At 42.8% G+C, this 5,483-nt stretch overlaps 1 long non-coding RNA gene across 1 annotated transcript; it reads right to left on the bottom strand.

Moving 5' to 3' along the window:
* Window positions 1–2,901: 2,901 nt before the first annotated feature.
* LOC135400047 (uncharacterized) lies at window positions 2,902–4,471 on the bottom strand. The gene is made up of 3 exons (XR_010424501.1): window positions 3,993–4,471; window positions 3,696–3,834; window positions 2,902–3,015 (listed from the first exon to the last, which is right to left on the bottom strand). It is a non-coding gene; the product is annotated as an uncharacterized LOC135400047 (long non-coding RNA).
* Between the last annotated feature and the right edge of the window lie 1,012 nt (window positions 4,472–5,483).

The raw sequence follows: 5,483 nt of genomic DNA, 5'->3' as shown, positions 1-5,483 counted from the left end.
TGACGGTGTCCTCTGCCTTGTACGGTGCACTTCATAGCAAAATACACAATAGTCCAAATGTTTTCCTTGTCCACAAATGCCCTGTCAAAGCTGAAAGACTCTTATCAAAATGGGGAAGCGGGCTTGCTTGTCCAAAGAAACAAATATGAAACTGCAATGCTCAACGTAAATAACTGCATGCTCAGCAACTAAGGCTGGTGATGCCGAAGACCTAATATTTCTAGGTTAAAGGGAACAAAGGAGAAAAGACCGCTGCAGCGTATTAATGTTGTTTCAAAAGTATAACACCACAAAATTTGTGAGAGTCAGTTGGTGTATTTAGTGACGTTGGTCACCTCCTGCACCAATTTTTAATAAGATTCAAATGCGTTGCTACCAACCAGGACCTAAGCCTGACCTATGATCTAATAATAATAATAGTATCTATCTATTACCTATATGGACCTTCACCACTAGTTTGGTCTAGGTTTCACACGTGGCTTCTAGTGAAATTCGAAGCTGCTCTGTAGAGCTGACAGGAGACTTGCAGAGTAGATAATTTTTTATTTATATTTTCCAAAGAACATGTAAAAAACAATGTGCTGTACCAACTGTATTCAAAGAAATACAAATATACTTTGTTTTAGCTATGTGCATATTAGCAGATTACAGATGACCGATGACACACAATGGGCGTCAAGGGTGAGAACATAAGAATGCTACCACTGCAGGCACTGTCCTGAAATTCTAAGTCACCATTTGTCAGAAAGCAATGACCACGCACAGCCTAAGGATCATATTGAGCTCCTTCCATTATTTTTATTAACAGCATGTTGGCTGCCATCCAGTCCATGAAAGTGACCCTTATCGTTGAAAGAACGGTTCATCAGCAAGCGAGCTGGTGATAGTGTCCATGATGGCGAGACCTGAAGAGGAGATACAAGAAGGGACATAAACACGCTATGTTGAGACATTGTGTATGTCCCTTCCTATCCCTCGTCTCAGGGTTTTTCGCTATGGACCTTCATGATGTTTCCTTCGGCAAACTTCACATATTTTTATGTAGAATTGTGAAGGTACAGCCAGGCGCTGTTAGCAAATCACACAGTACTTTTCTTGAATCAAGAATCCATGGAAGGTACACAGTCATCTTCAGCATTGCACACATCTATGGGACATGTTAATCACTTTGGAATGTCACAGACATGTCATGGAGGCTGGCACATGATTAGTGGTGCTGAACAGACAACTATTTGTCATAGTTTTGGCATAAAAAGTAGTTTTGTCACCTGCATGTTGAAACAGATGTATCTCTACATACTTTGCCATGACACAAATATATGAAGCAACAAATGTACCCTCTACTTTATTATGGTTATTAGTCAACACTGCCAAGAATGTGGGAACACAGTCTTGTACCACCTACACTCTTCAAAATGACCTTCACACACGACACATTGTAGGTCAACGAGACTCCAGAATGATGTCCTCTCCCTCCCCATTAGCTGAAAACATTTTTCTACAACCTTGCGTAAGGGGAAGTTAGTACAAGAAATGCACACATTCCTTTTTTGAGCAAATCAGTATTCAGAGCGTTACCATACTGTGGTAGGCCTGCAGTGCATTACGTGGTACAGCACACACTGTAAAAAATTTCACCGTAGAACATGTCCCCCATTCTAATGACAATCTTCTCCAGTTTTTCAAACTGCCATTTCCCATAGTGCTTTATGGTATGACACAGTATTTCTAAACCTTTATTGTAGTTTACTGGTTGTAGCAGAAAAAAGACACCACTGTTTCCGATCACAGGACGCAAGCCATAAGTGCTATACGGAAACAGTACATGCTGCTCTCTAGCAGTTGTTCGTGTTTGAACATGGTATGGTGCATGCAGGGTAAATTACATGGTTAAAATATCCGAACGTGTACAACTGTTAGATTACATGATGTAGAATGCTCTATAGTACAGTAAAACCTCCAAAGTCGGACACCTGCCTACCTCGGACAACTCCCCATGATTTCATTGCACGGGCAGGCTCCCATTGAAACTACATGGGGACGAAGTTCTCTGTGTCGAACACCTCCCTATCTTGGAAGTAGGATAGGGTTTTCCCTGCAAAGTCGGAGAAAACCCTGGTCAAATTACCTCAATATCGGCCCATCTTTGCACCAAAAAGTCCCAAAATGAGCCAGTGGCCTTGACTTTTGCCCCTTTTTTCCCCTATACTGGTCTCAGCATTTTGTTGCTTTAGTTTTTAGAGTCAAAAAAAAAAAAAAAAAACAAGTGCTGTCAGCCTACATTGTAATTCTTTATGTGAGCACTTGTCTTCAGTCTGTCTAGAGCCTTTGAACAAACACTGCACCAAAGCTATGAGAAGTGGGCTGACGCTTCAGAGACAAGTCCTTGCTGCTCGAAAAGCTCTAGAGGTAATGCCATTGAGTAGAATCTGAACGGAATTCAATATACTAAAATCAGTAATAATTATCAGTGAAGAGTGGGTAGAGGTACCACTACCAGGAACCACCACCAGGTACCACTAAGGACCTTAAATTGAAGAAGGGGGACATTTCTCACAGCTGTGATCTCTTCCATTTTTTGTTGCCGTCATATTCTGTAACTCGGACACCTCTATAAGTAGGAGACGCTTCGGCTGCACCGCGGGTGTCCAACATAGGAAGGTTTCACTGTATTTGTGTTCCGTGTCATGTGACCACAAACAATATATGCTTTTGCTCATGCTGCACAGCACAGGCAAATTGATCTGCATGTGAGGATAATAACATGAAACCCGAGGCGCGGAGGAAAAGTCATGACTTTACGGTCTCTGTGTCAGTTATTTCATGTTGTAATTGCGTACCAGCTGGCCTGTACCTGAGAATAGGTTTGATGCATTGTACACGCGCCATAGACATGCAGTATGTGGTGTGTTGTGATAGTAATGCCAATTGAAGAATAATGCTCCAGGTGGATTGTTTCGGTACAATCTTGAACTATGCATACCAAGGGGTAGGGCATCTGCGTGACAGGTTTACCTGGAAGTAAGAACGTAAATGTTAGCTGAAGTCATTGAATAATTAACATTATCAATATACTGCTGCAGATGATACAAACAATAGCACACAAGATGCTCCGATATGTTCTGCAGGAATGTCTCTGTACTCACAATATTAGTACAGCAGCTACAGAAGGGCATAAAACAAGTTTTTGTATACATGATACCACTTGAATTCAACAAAAGCTTCTGCTGCACTGCCAGAACACCACGGCAGACAGATTTACCTTACTTCACCTGAGAAAAAGTGTGTACTGTTGCACACATGATGCTGTTTGAATGTCTTGGAAAACATAATTTATGACCGAAAGACATCAACTGGAAGATTTCGATTTACCTTAGTGAAAACTGAGAAAAAGTATGTGCTGTTGCACGCATGAAACTGCTTGAACTGCCCTTGAGCGCTCTGGAAGAACACCTTATTTGTGACCAAAATACAACAGCTGAGCCAACAGTGAATTTATACCTTACTCAAAATACACAAGATGTGCTGCCGTGCATATGATACGATGATACTGCTTAAATGTACTCTGAAAGCGCTGGCACCTCAGGCATGGTTGCTATAAGCTAGCGAGCAACAGCAAGGGTATACGAACACAAGAAGTCGAGCACAAGTGGTGGAATGCACTTGATTAATCGGAAAATGAAACGTTTCAGTACCAGGTGTCACTGTTCCGTCAACAAAAACAGATGAACTTTGAAGGGGCGTCTGGTTGGCACTGGTGACAGCCTTCAGCTTGAACCCCAGACGGTGATAGTTGAGACGAGGAGTGCAAGCTTTTCGGTGGTGCCAGAATGCCTGCGAAATCATTTAACAAATAAGGCAATTCCAAATCTGTACCCGCTGGGGCGTAATCTCTAAAGGATGAAGCAGTAACTAACAGATAGCGTATTTTTCTCTTCTACGTGATGCAATTTGCACCGCATGACTGACTTGTCTAACATTACGCGTCTTACCTTTATCTGCTTCCCAGTCCTGCCCCTGCAATCTCCTGCTGCAGGTAAGGTTGGCACAGCATCCCGGACGAGACATCTTCGGCTTCTTGTGAAAGAAGTTGCGCATTGCTTCCGTAACATTCGTATGAGCCAGATGAACTGATCAAATCGCTGCTTTCGAAGGTGGCACACAGTCGAAGTTGTAACCGATTGTTGCAGTCAATAGATTTCTCTTTCGCCTTTCGGAAAATTGTGGTTTGAAACACTGGAACTGCATGCTGAAGTGTTCTTGCAGACGGGAGCAAAATGCTCACGCATTGTCGGCACGCAGCACAGAACACGAACCACACCTGTACTGGCCTAGCAAATGCTTTGCAGTCGAAGGAAGCAAAACTCACGTTCCTCGTGGGTTTAGTGAAGTCCAGAAATATACTGGCTCCCTAATAGCGAACTGTTTATCACTTCCCCAATGTGAATCTGCGCAGCAGACGGCTCGGCAGAAGAAACTAGCCGGCTTGGCGGAAGAAACCAAGCCAAAAGTCATGCCAAGCCGGAGCGCGGGCAGACCACGAATGTGTCGTCGACACAGGGTTTGCGGGCCACAAGACGGGATGTCAGTGAAACTAAAAATTCGCTTTTTCGGAAAACCGCGAGGAGTTTGGGATAACTATTTTGCATACATAATCAGTGTTCCCTTATGAACACATCGTATGAGTACCATTCCATTCTGTAACACTCGAAAATCGGCGTAGCTGAGCTTTAAGGGGGTGTCACTGAACATTTGGGGGATGTTAGGGTGTGTAAAGGGGGGGGGGGGGGGGGTCTGGATAAATCACTGCCAACCTTGACCAATTCAAACAAGTCAGGAAAAATGATATTTCCTTGATTATGGGCGTTGGGGGCTTACGTGTTCGTGCCGCCCATATTTGTAGCCTGCCTCGGATATGTCTCGTTGTCAAACCCTTATGAATGGTTAAATGAATAAAAATGGCGTCGCGTGGAACAGGACATATATTACAGTAACTAAAGTCATCAGGTGAAAATCAGTTGTGTTGTTACATGCCAGTAATTAATTTAATACCTGCCAATCATTTTCGTTTCCGTTACAGCGTTGAGTCTGTGACGTAATGAAGTCCCGTTTTGTGTGTGTGCCTTTTTTTTTCTTTTCTAGCTAGCCAAGTACTATTTGCAACGCAAATCCAAAACCTAGCGACGCTCTCTACAACACTCGGTGAAACAACAACTTTATTTTCAGAAGGTGACAAGACACTCGGTGACAAGGACATGCAGGCAATTAGAATAGCTTCATCAGTTACTTAGCGTCATCTTTTTAGTTTTTCCATCGACAGCGCTCACTTCTTCAAGGTTCATAAAACAAGCCTTTACGCATGTTATCTAGTATTTCTTCAAACACATAGTTACCGTGTTTTGGATCGTACAGTAAATGGACGTAAAATTGTAATACAAAATGCCTCATTTTTTTTCCTTTTTTAGGTGTCTAGACCGTCATGG

The sequence above is a fragment of the Ornithodoros turicata genome, chromosome 1 (genome assembly GCF_037126465.1).
Source record: "Ornithodoros turicata isolate Travis chromosome 1, ASM3712646v1, whole genome shotgun sequence".
In the NCBI taxonomy this organism is placed as follows: Eukaryota; Metazoa; Arthropoda; class Arachnida; order Ixodida; family Argasidae; genus Ornithodoros; species Ornithodoros turicata.
The sequence above is the reverse complement of the archived record's forward strand: the minus strand, read 5'-3'. Positions and strand labels throughout refer to the sequence as shown.